This window comes from Podarcis bocagei, assembly GCF_964188305.1.
Source record: "Podarcis bocagei genome assembly, chromosome: 6".
NCBI lineage: Eukaryota > Metazoa > Chordata > Lepidosauria > Squamata > Lacertidae > Podarcis > Podarcis bocagei.
The window spans coordinates 52,850,825-52,871,541 of NC_138130.1; the positions used below are offsets into that span (position 1 = coordinate 52,850,825).

The window sequence follows — 20,717 nt, forward strand, 5'->3', positions numbered from 1 at the left end:
TACTCACAAGCAACAGCAAGCCACCCAAGAAAGACACAAGCACAGGGACCAGATCCTGCGATGAATCCAGGTGCTGACTCTGACCCCACTGAGGTAGCAGCAAATTAGCCATTACATCAAGGGTTCATTCACCTGCTCACCTTCCAACATTATATATACTATCATCTGTCAGCAGTGCCTTTCTGCATTCAACACAGTACAAAGCGGTTAGTTTCTCTCTCTCTCTCTCTCTCTCTCTCTCTCTCTCTCTCTCTCTCTCTTCATGCACGTACACCATGGGTAGGCAAACTAAGGCCTGGGGCCAGATCCGGCCCAATCGCCTTCTCAATCCAGCCCGTGGACGGTCTGAGAATCAGCGTGTTTTTACACAAGTAGAATGTGTCCTTTTATTTAAAATGCATCTCTGGGTTATTTGTGGGGCATAGGAATTTGTTCATTTCCCCCCCTCAAAATATAGTCCCTCCCCCCACAAGGTCTGAGGAACAGTGGACCGGGCCACGGTTGAAAAAGTTTGCTGACCCCTGACGTACACACACAGACATAAATCTGAAATCAGAAAGGACATTATTCAGAAAACCATTTCCACCTCCCAGAACCATATTTTGCTGATGTGACAGTGGCCATTCTCAGCCTACTGCACTAATAAGTCTTCAGTTGACTTAGAAACATTTGGCATTTTACTTGGCTTAAGGAAAATGGGATTGTTTTACAACATAATCTTATACAGTGTATACATGATAGCATGTATGCTTATTCATCATTGAGCTCAACAGAGCTTATGCCCAACAAAGATGATCACAGTCATTGTTTGTTCACATTTTTTAGATGTTGCTATTTTATAATGGAAAGGCAAGACATAAGAGCCAAATAAATGTATTTTTAAAATATGTTGCATTTTCTGTTTTTGGTGGTTGGTTTACATTGTGGTTTTATGTGGTTGAAGCTGCTTTGTGAGGGCTTGGACCTAACAGGGTCTTATTCTTTTTTTATAAAAACAAACAAATGAATATATAACACACTGATTATTATGATTGTCAGGACAATCATCTAGCCTGCAGTGCAGGCTGATTTCTACTTGGTGCCATTTAGGCTTGCATTGCTTGTAGTGCCTTCATATTTGAGCACCTCAGTGTATTGCTACGCCATCCACAAAATATCCATATAGAACCTTCTAGGGCAACTTGATTTGGCTTTAAGGAAAGCTATCTGGGAGGAGGTATTTGAAGGTTGTCATTATTGAGTGTCAAACACCTGTTCTTTCTATGTCACATATAAACTTGAGCTCATATAGTGAACTTATCCTATTAGATTGAAAAAAATGTGTGAAAAATTATAAATCCTGCTTTTAGAAAATAAAGAAGATGACAAGGGCCAGACAAGCTGTGTACACTGGTGAGCTGCTATAATATAATATATACAGGATCCCCCCACACAGCCTTTCGTAGTATGGAAAATCAATGTGGAGAAATTTGCTCTTATTCCAATCCTTGCATGTTTCAGCACCGTAGCAGCACTCTAAATTGATCTTCCAGATGTTGCTGGTGCACATTGCACATTACAGGTGCTTCAGATCAACTCTGGTGCACAGTAAATAGCTAGCATATATGAGGAAGCTATATTGGAGCAAAATTGAGATCGTTCATGTGGTTTTTGTCCTTTGTGAGACAAGGCTGTTGCCAGAAAGTAATACTGTCAATTGGTATAGGCAGAATTACTCAGAATTAGATCTGTTCTAGGGAGTGCCTAAAAATCACTACTTGTAGAGGCACTTAATCCCCCCCACCCCTTTAAAAACAGGAAATGGAGCCCTGAAGGCTTTTGAACTAGAGAGAGTGGGGAGGGGGTATACAGCCCTCTGCCTGACCCAGACTTGGGGGTCTATGTGTGCCTGCTTTTTATTTTTAATTTTTTTAAAAAAGAAAATCTCTCTTTTTTCTGTTATTTTGGCAGACTTTTTGGAATGTCTGGGAGCTAAGGGCTTTGCTTCATGGAGCAGAATTCTGAAGCAAGAAAAAGAGAAAGTTATAGACTAAACCACAGAAATGTAAACATGTCTGCAGCTAAAATAACTCCACTTTCATTGAAAACACTCCTCGCTCACAATCAGACTTCTGTGTGCTATGCTCAATAAAAGTGCGTTAATAGCAACCAATTAATACATTATGTAACTCTGCTTTTTAATTTTTTTTTATTTTTTAAGAGAGCCCAAGACACTTTTAGTCGCTCGTTTTTTAATTAAGAGAGTACTCGAGTTTCTTCTTTGCCTGCTCGCCCTCGCGTCTGCCTGGACTGTCAGCTGGGATTCGTAGCTGGGATTGAGAGCAGAAGGAGGGGGAGAAAAAAAAAGAAAAGAAGGAAGGTAGCTTTCAGGGCTTCAGCCCAGGAGCAGCAACACATGAATGGGGTTTGGTGACGAAAACGGTCCCGAGAAGGGAAATGCGATGGCAACGATCGTGGGAGAAGAGACATCACGGTAAGATCGCAGCCTGCAGGGCTGTTCTTTCCCTAGTACTGGAGCTGATCTGGGAGCGGTGGTGGTTAAAATCGGACCGATCCCAGACGTTCTCACAGGGCACGATTGGCGCACTTGGTTGTTTACAACTCGAGCTTTCTCGGCGCGCTGCGTTTCCCTAGCCTGCATTGAACCCACGCTGAGCTCTTTTCTGAACCTCAGGTCGTCGCTGCGGAGGCGTTTTCTGTCTAGGGTGGTGTTTTCTGTCCGGGTGGTGTTTGAAAGCCCTCCTCCAGCTGGATCTTCCTGAGCACGTTTACTCAGAAGTAAACCCCAAGAGCTCTCGCTCCCTCTTGAAGGGAGCATCGCTCTGCACCAAACGGTGTCCGGGCATCTTTAGCCTAGAATATTTAAAACCTATACAGCTCCTGCCCAGAGCTCTGTAGCAAAAATAAAAATAAACCTAGGTCCGTGGCTAGGCAGGGAGAAAGTTCTTCAAACTCTTGAAAAGTTGGAATTTTCCCCGCTCGCCTCTCCATCTTCCAGTCACTTCGGTCCGCCCTTCCCACCGAAGGAGCTTTAAAATCGATAACCTTGGGTGGTTGACTATGGAGCGATCTCTGAGAGAGTGCGGGCTTTGTTTCTGAAGCGATCTTCCCGGCATGGACGGCCTAAGGCGAACTGGGCCACTGGGCACCTTCTCCCCGCGACGCCCTGCGCAGAGCGCGCTCTTCCCTCAGCCGCCTCCGCTCCCACGTGCGAGCCAAGGACCCCCTTCCCCTCTCACCACACCACAGGAATGGTGGGGGACCGGGAGCCCCTCGCCGCTGGCGGGCGCGCAGCAAGCCGCCTCCCACCGGAGCCCATGGCCCGAGTCCCGTGGATGTGGAGGGAGCCGCCGGCTCGCGCAGCCTACGCTAAGTCAACACAGGCGCCGCCGCCTCGCGCGTGTGGCGCGCTCGCTTCTGCCGCTTCTGGCTCAGGAGGCCTGACGGGCCGCCCTCGCTGAGGGGATCAGTCGGACCGCGGGGTGGGGGGGGGGACGCTCGCCGTGCCATGATTGGAGGCTGCCGGCTGCTCTCGAAGGCCGGAGCCGCCACACGGGGCTGAGCCCTGACGCGAGTCAGGCGGAGTGGTGGTGGGGGGAAGACGTCGTGTGAGGGGGGGGGGGGACACGGGACTTCCCCAACTCCTCCGTCAGCCTTTCTTTTCCGCCAGTCCCGGTGCCGGACGCTGTTGCTGCGGGCGCGCTCCCTCCGCTTCAGGGCGGGAGGTAAGTGCTTTCCCGTGTGGGGAGCGAGCGAGGGGCCGTAGGTAGGTGACGGGAGAGAGGGAGGGAGGGAGCGGGCGCCTGCGCGAGGCTCTCTGTCTGGGCGGCAAAGCGAAGTGTGAGGGCGGGGGGGGGGGGCGTTGGGTGAGGGTGGCTGCGCTCGGCGGGCAACTTCTGGGCGCGCTTCCTCGGCTCCGCAATGGGGGGAAGGAAGAAGCTCGGCGGGCACCTCGGACACCCTGCAGCCCCGGTCCAGTCTCGCAGCGCCCAGGTGGCTGGAGCGCTTCGACGGCGGCCCGGCGACTGTCTTCGAGGCGCGGAGAAGGGAGCCTGGGATAGCTCAGTCGGTAGAGCGTGAGACTCTGAATCTCGGGGTCGCGGGTTCGAGCCCCACGTTGAGCAAAAAGGATTCCTGCATTGCAGGCAGATGACCCTCGTGGTCCCCTCCGGCTCCGGTCCCCAGCCAGATTTTTGTCTGGCTGGGTTCCTGCTTGGACCTTTCCCGATGAGTCGGAGGGTTTGTCTTTATTTGAGGAGGGGGAAAGGGAGAGGAGCTCTGCACATGCTCAGAGGTACCACGCGTTCGTCTTATTTCTTCACAGACTGTGTTAGCACTGAAAAGAACCAGGGCAGTTTTGTGGCTTCTTAAAGTCCCAGCACGGTTCTGAGTGGGGTTGTGTCCTGCAATCCCCTTCCTCAGATGCATCTGAAAGGAGGGCTTGGAGCTCAGCCCCAATGCAGTGTAGGGACCTGCTTTTGGCCTCCAGAGATTTTCCGGGATCCTGAATTCCGAATATAGCAAGGCATTTTCCAGGATGCATTTGTGTGTGTGTGTGTAGCTCTTGCCCTAGATGCAGGACCTGAAGGGAAGAGGCAGGTTCTGGGGCAAGAGAAGGAAAGAACAGGACAGGGGAAGCATTGTGATCTGGCAGAAGGTGCTGGTGGTCCCACAGCTCAAGAAGTGTAGAAGGGAGACAATACTTTTTGTGTGTGCTACTGTGCTGAATCCTAAAAGCACTTGCTAGCTGCCTCCGAGTACCATACTTGGATGGCTTGTGCTCTTCTTCTGGAGGACAAGATTAAGCATGACCACACTTTTTTTAACCATACCTCCTCCTCTGCCCTTTCTCTCTTGGTAGTGCCACTTGCTGAAGTACTTCTTAAAAATTACCTGCAGAAGTCATACTTTTCTTTTAAAAATTCATCTGAATGTAGTTAAGCCAAAAGGCACTGTACACATGTTTGGGCAACATCCAAGGCAGCTGTGAAAAACACACAGTTTATACATTCATTTTGCCACATGTGGAGTGCTAAAGAACATCCTGCACTTTTGAAGTTACTACCTGGTTTTTCTTATTAGTTCCCTCTGTGCCCCAACCTCACCCCCTTTTCCCTCAGCCATAATTTTTTTTTCTTGACTTGGCTCTACCTTCTTTTAAACCAATTCTTAAAAGTTTATTTGATGCTTAAGTGGAGAATGCTGTATGATTTTGTGGATGCGTACATTTACTTGCCTTAGTTCTTAAAACAGTATTTTAATTTTTTTCAGTTCTTCATTTTGCCATTTTCAGAATGGTTGCTGCATTTGAAACTATTCAGTCAGGATCTTTTGTCACTTAGGTCTGAATGAGTAAAATTAATCAGTTACATTTAAATTCATTCATTTCAGTTATTTCATTTCAGACCCACCACCATTCTTATTCCCTTTCTGCATCTCTCATAGTGTACATAAACGCATACATGCACACACACTTTGTAGGTAACTACAAGACATCATTCAATTAACTGATACAATGGTTCCTTTTTAAATCTGCACAACTCCCTGTCCAAGGTAAAAAGACTCTTAGTTTTGTTCTCCAGCATTTAAGTGTTTGAAGTAATATAATGAATAAGGGTCAGATTTGAGTTTGGTAAAAGGCTCACATTTGGTTTCACAAATGGCACACTCAGATACAGGAAATTAATTTCTGTGATCAGGTGATTGTCAAGTAAATATAAATCATTTTATCAGATGCTCTCAGTATGTGGTAAAATAAGCAAAGGCTTCTCTCTATTCATGATTGTATTCACTAGAAACCCCAAGTACTGTAATTGATGCGTTTAAAATGAAAAAACCACACCAAAAAATCCAAAAACAATTCTGGTTTAAATAGCATTCTGTGGAGTTAACAAAACCTTCAGTGTCGGAATAGTAGTTTGTGTGCTGCATTGTTTTCATGTAGTTTGGAGCCCCACCAGGGAAAGTGGAACAGTTAGGTCTATAGACTGCACATGGAGAACTGTCACATTCCTGAGTTTTAACCCTATAAGCACACATCTATGGTTTGTTTGAAGCAACAGACAAAGAGCGCTTTGAGTTCAGATAAAGAACCAACCCTAAACTCCATTAAGATGTTTTTACCTGGTTTGTGAATATACTGTTATTAACTTAGGTGCATTTATGTTTTGCTTTAGAAATAAAATCCATCTTATCATTGGCACGACATGATACAAAGATTTTTTTTTGGACATCTTTGTGCATTTAAAGAAGGACAGTTTAAAAGAAATGAATATAGCTGTTACTAACTAGCTAATACTTTAAAACATGACAATTCTTTTATTGTCGTAATGGGCAGCAAGCTAGCATTGTTTGGGTCAATTTATTTAAACTCAGTGTGGGAAAATATACTTATGAAGGATTCATTGAATGGGGGAAAAGTTCAAATAGTATTTCATAGATTACAACATTGTATAGCTCTTCTACTTTGTCAAATATGCTCCCCAAAATCAAACAAATCCCATAGTACTGCAAGAACTGTATGAATGATCTGTCATGGTTAGTTTTATATGTAATTAACTTTTAATCTGAGGATTTTGCTGTTTTGCAAGGTACTCAGTTTTGTTATTTTTTGCTGTCTTGCTTAATCACTTTGGACCTTAATATATTTCTTTATATATCTTTAGCAGGATTTCAGTTCTTTCCTGTGTTGAAACACTTTGAGCAGAGTTTGTGTTTAATTTTTTTGATGGTTAAATATAACTGCATAGCAGTGACATGTTATAAAAGCAAAATACACATAGGCACATTAATATTGCCATTAATATTGTTGTTGGAAATATGTTACTTTATCTTAGCAGTGGGAAAAATTAATCAGTATGATTAATTAATAAACAAATGCACATTCAAACTTTGCTTCTTATTAGCTTGATTTTAATCAGAGTGATCTCCTACGATCGTGCTTATGACATTGTTCTATGAAATCTGTGCCAATCTGTTACCAATCAATTGAAACTGTTGCCACAGTTAAAGTGTTGTTGTTTTCTACTGTAGTACTGTATTTTAACTGATAAAAAGTAATACTCACAGCAGAGTCCTATATATGTCCTATTGTACATGTCTACCCAGAAGTAAGTATAGGATTGCAGTCTTACAACCCAAACCTAAGCATGTCTGTTTAGAAGTAAGTCCTACTAAAATCAATGGGACTTACTCTTGGGTAAACTGGTTTCGGATTGCAGCCTAAATTTGTTGACATTCTGAATGCATCCCGAAAAAGAAATGCAGTATGTTTACATCATTAATAGAGTTGACTGAGAGTATTCTCTTTCTGTGGAAGCGTTTATATATAAATAACGTATTGGTAGCACCTCATTTTTCAAGTAATCTACATTTGTAGCCTAACTGGTTTGAATTAGAAATCTGGAAAATATATAGTAGATGAGGCAGTCGACAAAAGCTATAATTAATTTTTAAAATTTAAAATAGGGTTTTGCACTTGAGCAGTCAATAAAGATTTTATCACTTGGTCAAATCTGGTGAAATAATGGTCATGTATTTGTGTTATTAGAGTTACAAAGAAAATAATCAACAGGTTTTCTACATGCATAGATTACAGAAAGCAAATTAGATAGCTACCACTGTTACATTAATTTGAAAAAGTTGAAATTAATTATTTATTATAAATTTATTCTGCTCTTCCTGCAACTCCCTCAGGGTGGCACACATCATCCACCCCACAATGATCCTGTGAGGGTTATTAGGCTGAGAGTTTGTGACTTGTCCAATTTCACCTAATGAGTTTTGTGGCTAATTAAGGTTTATAACTTGGTCTTTCTAGTCTTGGTCTGAAATTTTGTTCATTAGACAGTGATGTTTGCCAATGGTGACTTTTTGTGTTCCTTTCTGGAGATGCCTTTCAGGTAGCCCAGGGATAGGGGGAACTTGTGCCTCCCTCCATATGTTGTTAGATTCCAACTTCTGGGGCCAATGTTCAGGGATGATGATGGGCGCTGTAGACCACCAACAACTGCAAATCCACAGCTCTCCCATCCCTTATTTAGGCAATGGAAGAAACGTTTCTGTGCTTCTAACTTTGCATCTTGTTGTAGCAGGGCTTGGGTATAAGCTGCCTTCATCCCTGCCTTTACTAAAGGATAACACCATCATGGAAGTTAGTTTCCACCTATGGTGTAGATTCTACACAGTAGCATTCTTGCAAGTTCTACAGTATTTGATGGTTGTCCAGTATTTTCAATTGACCAGTCAACGGCTATGATGCTAACCCTACTTTTAAAAACTATACTCCCAAAATGCAAAAGAAAACTAGAGTTTTGCTGAGTGCACGCCCACCCCCCACCCTGATTTTGTTGTCCTGGTCATGGAATGCAAAGGGAGGGGGGAGAGATTTCAGTAGTTTTTAAGGGGACAAAATGAGGGTCTTACAGGCAATGGCAGCAATAGCTCTTCTTAGTGGTAGCTGCTGGCTGCCAGCTTCGATCTTGGAAAATAATAGTAGCTACCATCCAGCAGCAACTGGGGAAAGTTATTCATGCTGCCACAAATCTGACAGCAGCAGCAGAAGCACATTTGTTGCTGAAAGTTTTCATCAAATAAATTTTGCTTCATCAGTATGAAGGAAAAAAAGGGTATTTTAGTCGGCGCTGTTGATCTCTTTTTTGTTATTTGCATGTCAAAATTAATGGTTACTGATCATCTTTCAGAAATGCTTTCATATAAGTATATATGCACAATTCCCTAATAATGAAGAATAAATGCAGATTAAGATGAACCTTACTCCATCATATTGTGATCCTCAAACTATAGAGTAGCACCTCCAACCCTCTTGAATCTAAGTAGCAGTAGGTCTAAGTTAACGGCCAGAAACCTTGACCATGCAGCAGTCTGGACATTCATGTGGCTTTCTTTTTTGGAAATTACATATATGGCATTATCTTCAATATTGGACACAATGGGCCAAATCCAGCTTCCTCCTAATCCTTTAGTATATGCCTCATTGACTTCAATGGTTTAGTTCTACAGTGTAGAATTTTTACCATGCAGTTTATGGAATTCTTCACATCTGCTTAATTCAAAGAGATTTTCGCGTTCATAAAATAAACACCGGCAGGATATTCCTACCATGTAGTATAAAGATATTTGTCCCTAACTTGGGAGTTCATTCAGTGATGCTTTAATTCTATGATAATTTATTCTGTGGTTTACCTTTATATCAAGGAAATTATACTGGGTGCAGAGCCACTCTGGTGACCCTATCTTACTGTAGCTCCAATTCTAGACACCTAAGAAAGGCAGAGCATTCAGTGATGCACATCAAAAACTCCCTAGAAGTTCTCTTTGTATGCTGCCCATGAACTCATATTTCATTTGGCATTCTGTGAAAAGGCAGAATAGAACAAAATTTAATATGTTACTGGTAGCATAGTAAGACTATTGTAGGTATAGTGTTGGCAGCCTAAAATTACTTGGCTAAATATACATGCAAGTTAAAAAGTAGGGAATTGGGTGGGGGTGGGGAAATGAAAGGGTATATATCTAAATAGGGTGTTCTGGATGTATTTGTTGTAAGCTGCATTTTAACTTCTTCTATTTATACTTTTATGTACGTGTATAATCTGGAAAGTTTGATTGAATACAAGAAATACTAATTTAACAATGAAAGCCAGGGGGTGTTTTCATCTCTGGACTCAAGTTTGCTCTGAGAGCCAATTGTCACAAATGTGTACTTATAATGAAAAATAAAATAAAATATCCCCTTGGGTCTGGCATTTTTCACATTGACTGGAGAACTAAAAGGATACTTGATCTAGAATAAACATGAGCGACTTTGCCAAAGGTTTGGGCCCTATACCATATCTGAATGAAGGCAAACCCCCCCCCCCATTAATTTCAGTGGAATTTCCTCTGTTTGGGATTGTGCCCTAAAGGGTCCCCCCTCAAAAAAAAAAAAAAAAGCCGTATATTATTACCACATTTTCTGTGTCAGTGTTTTTCTTCTTCTTTTTTTTAGTGGAGATTTGTTACTGGAAATAGGTTGCATTTGAATTCTGCTTGTATCAGATAGATCTCTTTCTCAGCATAACTTGATTCCAAGAAGAAGAAAATTCCTCAAGCTTAAGGCCCCGATCCAGAACACCAGGCGGCGAGCTCTGCATTCACAACAGGGCTTTTGAGTTTGTTCTTTCTGACAGCACACCCTCCTCCCCCAGTGGCACCTGACAAGCTGGACCTGAAAACTCAGGGAAGTTCAGAAGTGTCCTTTGTCACAGGCCAAGGAACTGTTGTGGGGGGTTGTGGGGGTGGGGTGGACTGAGGGGTGGTGACAAACTCCAACACACTCTTTTAAAAGGGCTTCCAGGGTAGCAGCCTTGCTAGTTCTGTTGTACAAAACTGAACTCTTTACTTTATATGATGCATATAAGTGGGTTCCTTCAGATTTATGAGATACTCTTTGTATAAGGAAATTATTCCACCTGTACATTACTTGTGTACTTACAGTTTTAACACTACAACTAAAGACTGCAAGTGAGTGAGCCCCAATGAACGCAGCAGGACCTTCTTCTGAGCAAGTATACATAGAATTGCATTGCTAAGCAAACTGTTGAAAGACAAACCATGGAACACTGATGCAGGTGATAAACCCCTGGACATTTCAACAACATTTTGAATGCCTGCACATTAGAAGTGGCTTCTTCAGGTCAGGCTTATGATTAATCAAGCACTTGTAGGCTGGATCAGCCACATATCTTTCAGTCTGCCCCAACACTTTTAGATGCTCTGCTCCACGTACCAACTATTATTATTTAAATAAGTAATTATATTTGTAGACCTGCCCTTATAGTGATTCCAGAGCAGTTTCCAGAATATTATAAAATAAACAACAGTTACATTTAAAACTATTTAAAAGAGTTGCCAGAATTTTCTTTCCAAAATACTAGCTAGAACTGGGGACAGAACAAAGACAAAACCTTGTAGGACAGAGCCTGAACATGGGTTTGATAGCAGAAAATCTTGGTCAAACTAGATCATATGTTTAGACCCTTCAGAAAAATGACAAGGATTTTTTATTATTATTATTAGTTTTGGGGAGATGGGAAACACATCTACTGAATACTTATTAGTTTCTTTTAAGTGTTCCTGAAAATAGAGGGCTGCAACCCATGGCTTGCTTGACTAGAATAATCTTTGGAAGGTCTGCAATGCTTGAAGGACAGCAATGGACAGTTGGAGTGAAGCTGTGGTGCTACTGTCAAGAATTTCCTGTCCTGATCTTTATGAAATAGCAACTTATAAGGCACTTTTGTTGAATTTGTAATAGATACAAATTGTTGGTTTAAAGGTTTATAAGTGGAACAGTTCTCTATAGGTACCAATGTTATTCAGGATTGTAGGGTGTTGCATATGTACTGGTCAGGTCTTGTGACCTAAAGGGCTGTATCAAATGCTGGAATTTCCAAGCACCCAATCAAACGTCTTCCTGTTCTATTCCATCCAGTCCCCCTATGCCCTCAAAATCAGTCCCCCTATGCCCTTAAAATTCTTGAGAGTTGAGCAGAGTGAGTGAGTGTATGTTGTTGTTGTTATTATCATTTATTGAATTTATATACCGCCCTATACCTTGAGGTCTCAGGGTGGTTCACAGAATAAAATGTGTGTCTGTTGGGAAGGGAGGGGAGGGGAAAGAGAAACTGGAAGATCCATTGCATTAGCAAAAACCACTGGTGCAGCATTGGGTATAAACCAATGTGTTTCATTACAATGTACAGAGCAGTTTCAAAATCCGAAGCAACTGAACTTAAAACAATGACATGCTTTCTTAAAAGGGCTTATTTCTTATTTGTGGCTGTGTGTGCATTGGCTTAATTGGCTTAAAACATAGCTACATCATTCCTTTTCCCAAATCAGATTGATGCTGTTTTGGGGGGGAAATGCATCAAAATACAGTATTTCCCAAGAAACGACAGGGTAGAAATAGGACAGGTGTGGATTGTGGCAAATGTTGTGGGTACACTGTTTTCCACATGAGTGGTGGGACTGCACTGTGCACAACCCCAGACTGTGGTCAGAGCTGTGCCTCTATTTTTCAGGGTTTCATATGGTTGGTTCAAAAAACTTAATTCTTGAGTTCAAAATCAGATAAAGAAGAACCACTACAATGTTGTTTTTAATGAAGGCAATAGCTCTTTTATGCACATTCATCCTGTCTTTCTTCAGCAAGGGACAAAGTAGCAGAAGTAGCTTCCAAGTTTGGGATTCCCTTGCTAGATTGAAACTGCAGGCTGGATTTGGATGTGCACCTGGATATTCACATAGCGATGTGCATTTGAATGCAAGGTGTCCTGGGTAACAGGTCCTCGTTTCATAAAATGATAGCATTGCACAGCTGAAAGTGATCCCAAGGGTTATCTAGTTCAACTGCCTGCGCTACAGGAATCCTGCCCACAATGTTGTATCTTCAGTATAGGTCTTCAGTATGAGATTCTGTGGAGCATTTTCCTCACGTAAGGAAATAAATACAGCGATGTTGTCCATGACCATGATGTGGTCATTTAGTCTTGTGCACCAGCTGAGTATCCCCTCAGCAGAGCCCATGTTCCTTTCTTAATCAGCATTGGCAAATAAAATGGAAATTGCAGTGACTTGACTATATATACAGAATATACACTAGCAGATATTGCTTAGTAATACTAGTTTTTATTTTGAAGTATTTAGAGACTTATCATTTTATCTAATGCAGCAAATGCATTTAATTTTTCAGCAGAGGCAGTATGCATAGTACATTGCTACCATTCAGACCTTTGTGAAATATATCTTGTGAAATACCACAGTGGGTTAAGTGATGGGCCAGTACTATTATTGATAAATAACTGTGCATCATTCACCTGCCATTTTGTATGTTTCAAACACCACTGAGCCAGTTGCTTATGTGGCCAATATAGTTTTACTATGCTACCACTGGGAAAATGAAGAACAATAGTAGGCAAAAATTATGGGGGGGAAAGCCCTATTTTAGTAAAAAAAAAAAAAAAGAGAAATAGGCACACTTATGCAGGAAACACAGCCAACATGCCATAAGTTCAACTTGGATGATCTATTCTAAGTAGTTTATTACAACACAAGTTTTTGAAGGCAAAAGCCCACTTCATGAAAATTATGAGGTTGACGAAAGTGTGTGTGTGTCTGTGTATGGTGGTATTCAGCTAAGTTTTACTCAGAGTAGACCTTTTAAAATTAATGGATCTAGCATAGTCATGTTCATTCATTTCAGTTTGTCTGCTTTGAATAAAGCTTAGTTGCATACCACTGTATGTAAAATTCTGCTATTTTGCAGAGAATTTGTAATAGCAGATGACTTTGTGGCCTTATTCAGGTCCACTTGTTTTACTGCTGCTGATTATATTGTTTTATTTAGCTTTTACACATATTTTTAATATTGATGTTATGCTGCCTTGCAGATGTAACTATATCAAATAGAAACTAACTATTATATGTATGGATATAGGTACAGATAGCTTTAGGTACAGGGGGGGGGGAAGACCAAATTAATAAAGTGAGACCTAAAAGATAACAGAAATGCAAAGAATATATCCTGCTTTCTGAGGTGTGAGACATGGAGTAGGTGTCTCTCAGTGATTTCCCTGTAATAAATTTTTTGTCCAGCTCTCTCTCATAAAAGGGTGATTTATTTAGTTAGCTGCCTTGCAAATGCAAACTGGGAATCGAATGCCGAGTTGTGTGCTTCTTGGCTCATGCAACATCACCGGGAGTAAAGATTTTGCAACAGCAACTTAGCTAACAAGTCTCTTGGTGAGGCATTCGACTGAATGGAGTCCATCCAGCTCTAGCTCTCTCCTGTTTTGGTACTGCAGGGCTAAAAAGGAATGAAAAGTAATAAAGACCTATTTTGAGCACTAAAATAAGCAGACATGACTCAGAATACTTGCAGTGAATAGAGTGGTGAAGTAAAAAGGTGCCATTTTTACACAGTCATTTTTCTGACCATAATGGCCTTTTAAACTCTTACTAAAATAGCATATTTGCTCAGGCACTTTTCTTGGAAAACTGAGTAAAACGGAGGGGGGAAACTTTGCAGGATCTGAGCATTTTATTTTCAAAGTTTGACACAAGTTGTGCAAAAGAGACCAATGGGGGGGGGGGAAATCAATTTGAGTACTCTTGACAAAATAAATATTTCCTTTGTATCTATTTTGGGCAACCTGCAGTAGTAAGGCAACAGTAGTTTGATTTGGAATTGTTCACTGAATTCCATCTGCATTCCATGCCCCATATGGAAAAGAGAGTATACAGTGGGCATGATATGAAACTGAAAATATGCAGTGACTTGGTCTAATTTTAGCGTTAATTGGGATGTGCAGAGACAGAATCCATATGCACAGACTTTGAGGAAATGGCATCCCATGATTTGATGTAACCAATCATGATGCTTGATTAAAGGAACCTTTGAGACATCAAGACCTCCCCCACCTTGAACGAGCAAACACCCCCTTCCATCACAGGTCCTCATTAACTGGTTCTCACTACACTGGCCTTGAAGAACTGATAAGGAGGCAGTTGCATTTGGTGTCAGTGCTTAGGAATTTCTAACAATTCTTTCTAACACAGACCAGAAAATTCCACTTCGGATGGATTTCTTCTCTACAGGTGGATAGTTCAATGAAAACATTGATCCAGGCTGCATTCAGTCAGCAATTTATCCTGTCTTCCTGATGTTTCCTGACCTATTAATTTTTTTGTATCTTACGTGATCTTTCACAGGACATAACAGCCACTTCTGGAAATCTAGTGGAAGTTTAGTACTCATTTCCATGTTGGTTGTTTCCAGAAAAAACCCACTTGCAGCCCCATTAACTCAGAAAATTGTGGGAGTTTTGTGCTGTAATTTCCCCGCGGTTTTCATTATCATGCCATCACTGCTCACATGATGACATTTGGAGTGGTATCCCAGCATGTAGTTCTCTCCCACTGCTTAAAATTTAATGTGACATGGGGTGGGCGGGACTTTTGTTATCCTCTGTCCTCTTGCTTTTATGACTTGGTTTGTTCACTGCTGGAGTGTTGGTCACTATTATGAGGTGGACGTCAAATTCTACACTTGGATTTAATCTTGTGCTGCATTTTCCAAATGTCAGCTTTCTGCCTGTGTCCTGATAGTACCTTAACCATTTTTCTAGCCATACCTGCTAAAGTGGTATACAGCCATGCTGCAAAGATAGCTGCCTCTGCAACAACAACAGCAACAACAACAACAACAATTTTATTTATACCCCGCCCATCAGACTGGGTTTCCCCAGCCACTCTGGGCGACTCCCAACATAATAAAACATTAAACATTAAAAACTTCCCTAAACAGGGCTGCCTTCAGATGTCTTCTAAAAGTCAGATAGTTTTTATTTCCTCGACATCTCATGAGAGGGCGTTCCACAGGGCAGGCGCCACTACTGAGAAGGCTCTCTGCCTGGTTCCCTGTAACTGCACATTTCACAGTGAGGGAACTGCCAGAAGGCCCTCGGAGCTGGACCTCAGTGTCCAGGCAGAATGATGGGGGTGGAGCCGTTCCTTCAGGTATACTGGGCCGAGGCCGTTTAGGGCTTTAAAGGTCAGCACCAACACTTTGAATTGTCGGAAATGTATTGGGAGCCAACGTAGCTCTTTCAGGACCATGGTTATATGGTCTCAGCAGCCACTCCTAGTCACCAGTCTAGCTGCCACATTCTGGATTAGTTGTAGTTTCTGGGTCACCTTCAAAGGTAGCCTCACGTAGAGCGCATTGCAGTAGTCCAAGTGGGAGATAACTAGAGCATGCACCACTCTGGTGAGACAGTCTGTGGGCAGATAGGGTCTCAGCCTGCATATCAGATGGTGCTGGTAGACAGCTGCCCTGGACACAGGACTGACCTGCACCTCCATGGACAGCTGTGAGTCCAAAATGACTCCCAGGCTGTGCACCTGGTCCTTCAAATCCCAACCCCCTCCATGTAAGCATAAGTCAAGTTTATGAAGGGTGAACTCCCATACACCTGCTTTCTGTTACTTACAAGTGTGATTTTGGCTTAGCTTCTGCTGGATTTCCAGCCTAGAGTTATAAAGTAGATTATTTGTGTGTGTTGCAAGATGTTTCAATCCACTGGATATAACAATATAACATTTGCTGACTTTCCTAGTAGCTAGGGTGTTATGGTCTGTTCTGGAAACACCTTCAACAATGTTGGTGTCTTTAAGAGTGAGAGCTGAGACTTGCAATTGGCATGCTTATGTGATATGTTTAGTGCTGCCACTTTAAATTCCAAATGCAAAAGTCTTAATGTTTGGGTGATCTCCCTACATAAAAACTTCATATACATATAAGACTAGCATGCCAGGGGAAAAACCTAACCCAGTACCCTCTTCCCTGTCATGCCTGTTTTGAATATGGAAGGAGCTTAATTAACCAACTAAATAATTGGAGGAGCATTCAAACACAGAGTGAAGCAATACAGTCCATCAGCAAATAAAGGAATACTTTCACAGAGTCTACCTAAAATGCTCAGTGTGATCTCTGGTGCATGGAAAGGATGAGGCAGTACTGCAGCACATTCTATGTATTCCACATGGCTGCTGTCTCATTTAAATGCACTTCTGTGTGTGCCTGCTCATACATGTGCAGTGTTGGCAATGGTAGTGGCTGGCACAGAGGGCTGGTGCTGTACTGCTGCACTCCCAACAGCTATATGACTACCACTTACTGAAACGGTGTGTGGATGCGGCAGAATGGTGGTACAGTTGGGACTATGCAGGCACACAGCCAGGGAATACTCCACTCATGCACCCACACAGCCAGAACTTTGCCACTGCTCTCCTTACAATGCTGCTTGCCATAATGATGTGAGGGCAGGGTAGGGCTGTGGCAAGGTTGTAGCTATGTGGGTTCACTGGAGGGAGCATCAGATTGACTCTGCTGGTGTGCCCACACAGCTCTAACCATGCCACCAACCTTCCCTGCCTGTCCTGGTAATCAGCAGCTGTTCTGCCCCACCACTCCTGGTAGCAAGCTATCTATGCCATAGATGGCTTGACACACTAGATGCATATGGGCTAACACATACTGTTCTGCCAGTGCTAGGCATTGTATGTTTCATTATATTGTCCCCTAGTCTCTGCATTTAGAACTGTTTTAAATTTCCCTTTGTAGATCTGATAGGCCACAGAGCTTCTAATATTATGAATCTGTTGGTTGTGCCTGTCTGCTACATCTAATTGTGTTTAGACCTCTTCTCTTCAGAATAAGAAAATAATAACCCCCTTGGCCTTGTACTCTGCCACTCCAAGTTGTAGCTTGAAGGGCTTGACTTTGCATTATCTTTTCACTTTGTCCACACCTTCTCTTTTATCTTAGTTAGATTCAGCCTTCTATTAATCCTTCTTCTACAGCTAATATTTTATCACCTGCATTGATGTGTCACTTGCTGTTTGAGTTGTGCTGAAGTTATTGCTAAAGTTGAAGATTAGTTTACCTGAAAATGTGGCATGGGTGTGAGTTTAGCTTACTAGATGGACTTAAAACCCAAGAGACCAGAACACACATTGAAGGTGTCTTAAAACAAGACAGTGATCATCTGGAATGTTTATACCTGGCGGGCAGTAGGTTGCAGAAAACTGGATAAATGCTTTGACCGTGGCCAGAAAAAAAGAGATGGCAAGAGACTGACCTTCTGTGACCATTTCCATATTTCTTGTTTTATAAGCACACCTAGAAACTTTCTTTTTCCCATTCTTCTAGCAGCAGAATGGGAACAGAATCTGTAGAGCTACTCAGCAGGTTAAATGGATATCATTCTATGTATATAGCTATAGGCTTTGCTGGGCTTCAGAAAATATTGGATCAATCCCCTACAAATCACTGCCAATTTCATTAGGTTTTATTAAGTTTAATAAAGAGTCCATACACCCAAAGGGCATAGGGTTCATACATCTTGATGAATCCAACATGAAAATATAAACTGGAAATGTAATAATTTCACCAAATATATTTGACTAAGTAGGGACAGAGGTATTTCAACAGTGTCTTGGATAGTTACTGTAGGACATTATATGCTATTTTCGTAGTATTTTTTTCTCAAGACCAGATGTGAACTGGAGTGTTTTCTTAGGCTATCTGTGCTTATAATACATACACAACCGGCATTATTGATGGTTTTATGCAGCTGTGTTAAATTGAATATGATATTTTCTATTTTTGTAAAAATAGAAACTTTCCCTCTTTTAAAATTGCTTTTGTGCCTTTTATTCAAAATGAAAATCAATCTAAGAAAAAACACATTGGGGTAAATGATGAGAGAAATAGAGCAATACAGGGTGAATTATTGCTCTCTGAACAGTACTCCAATGAAATGGAAACATAGATGCTTACAGATGGTGGCTTTTTCATGAAACACAGCATATGGTTCTACATCAAAAAATAAGAGTCCTAATAAAGACGTCCTTGCTTGTAGCAGTGTGCTGTACATCGACTATGTTGCACCAGGATCTCTCTGCCCAGCAGATGGTCAGCACTGTGAGTTTCGACAGTGTTGATTATCTGTTATGGAGGTGGTTAAAATAACTTCAATCAGTCCTTCTCCCTTCCAGACAAGGGGATTGATGCTTTAAGAACTGAGAGGTAGGGTGCTGGCACTTCCAGACTGTTGCTATTTTCAATCATATACCAGTAAATTCAGATTGTGCAATTAAAGTTGAGTAGGTGTTCTTGCCAAACAAACTTGTGTGCCAAAAGAGGGAAAAGAAAAAAGAAAATTGGACTTTTTGTGATAAGGAAAAGTGGACACTGGAGAGTGTGGGATAAGATTGCTTGATGCAACACTGTCTAACTTCCCTGCAAACAAATTGGAACAAATGCTCAATAAATAGAAAACTTTGTCTAACCTCCCCACAAACTTTATGCAAATTGAAATGAATGCTCAATAGATACATTATGAAACATGTACGGACCCAACCTTATGGATCCAGTTCAGTATAACACAATGTGAATGTAGATGTGGTCTTGATGTGGTTATTTGCACATCCATTCCTCAAACAGCACTGTTTCGTTATAAACTGTATGTGGAAAAATGTTTCAGCACAAAGCTTTTCCCTGTGTTGGTAACTGCCTATATCCCCTCCCACCCATCTTTTTAAATAGCAGGGGAGGAGATTGTTAAGTGCTTTCATTGTTTGTGATGCTAATTTTTCAAGAGCAGTGAGGTGGTCAGGCGGAAGAAGGGAAAAACAACAAGATATAGAGACTTATAGAATATATGACTTCTATGAAGCAGGTGGTTCCATGATACCTTTTTAAAAGTCGAGTGTTACTTGTTAATAGTGCTATACTGAAAAGCCTTTCTGCACTTTCTATATTATTAGCCTATCTCTTATTTTCAAACCAGTTATTACCACTAGCCACATTTTATTTACCTCAGTTGGTAGCAGAAGGGGAGGAAGAAACCACTGTTGCCAGGATCAAACCTATTTCATGGCAATCATAGTGTGCCCTTTGGTCATGAGAGCAACCAACAACTTTAGCTAGAATTGGTGCCAATGCCTTTAGCTCATATGTGTTTCTAGCCTGAAGAGCTAAAGTAGGGATAGGAAACCTCAGACCTGGACCCCAAATATGGCCTTTAAGGCTCTCTGTTTGGTGCCCAAGACTCTTGTTTGGCCATACCCCCTCTCAACTAATATCTGTAATATTATGTGGCCCTTTGAAGGTTCCCCACAAGGAAATTTGACCCTGAGGTCAGAAATGGTTCTCTACACCTGAGCTAAAGGATTTAATCAGAGGTGTGGTTCCTTTTGGTGGAAAGCTGTTGGGGACCGCAATCCAGTAGCAAGAGGGGCCAGAGCCACATACAACCATACATCATAGCTGTCAATGTTTCCCTTTTTTAAAGGGAAATTCCCTTATTCTGAATAGGATTCCTCACAAGAAAAGGGAAAAGTTGACAGCTATGCCATACATCCTCAATACAAACAGAGCTATTTCTCGTGGAAACAGAGGCATGTATTTAATTCCTAGTAGCACCACTCAGATTTCACCTTCCATTTTCTCCAGAGACTTTTTAAACAAAGTTTATTTTAAAGACTTTCCAACACCCTTTATTTATATTGACTGCATAAAAGGCAAAAATAACTCAATAATTCAAGAAGAATGCAAATAATGCTAATGCACAGCTGAGCTGTAAGCCCTGCCTTACAGCTATTCAGAGCTTCAAACTTCAAAATGCAATTGCCTCTTGAAAGTTACATACATGCAGTTACAACATTCAGGGGCAACTATTTTTGTTTCTTGTTTTCATGTGCAAGAAACATGGCTACCTCTCTGTTGGGAAATTCTGTTTCTGCTTTGAACTTCTTGTGATGGAAGGAGCTGCAATTGCCTAGTGAGAAAGAAACAAAGTGAAAGTTCTGATTCAACTTTTAAAGAAAACTGTTACGTGTTAGTTTGGCGTTTACCAGCAAATCCCGTATTTGTATTTCTGTTCAGAATTAATTTAGACTTGGGAATGCCTTGGCTTATTAGTTCCATCATCCAAAAAGAATCATCAGATGGAAATGTTCCTGAGTATAAGCATGTGCACTTTGGAAATGCTGACAAATAAATTAAGGAAAGAAAGTTGACCAGTGTTCACAAAAAGGATAATTCACAGTCTCACAGTGCTAGAACTTGGGGCTGTCCAATGAAGCTG

General features: G+C 41.6%; 1 protein-coding gene across 6 annotated transcripts in view; it reads left to right on the forward strand.

The window, feature by feature from the left end:
- Positions 1–2,247: 2,247 nt before the first annotated feature.
- The window catches only part of ERG (ETS transcription factor ERG), a 114,152-nt gene continuing 95,682 nt past the window's right edge, over positions 2,248–20,717 (forward strand). For 3 of the 6 annotated variants that reach the window (XM_081198774.1, XM_081198778.1, XM_081198780.1), the window contains exon 1: positions 3,633–3,725. The gene's annotated coding sequence lies outside the window, so the exon portion shown is untranslated. Of the gene's footprint in view, positions 2,474–3,632; positions 3,726–20,717 lie in introns of those variants that run through there. The other 3 variants (XM_081198776.1, XM_081198777.1, XM_081198775.1) reach the window with 2 other exon arrangements.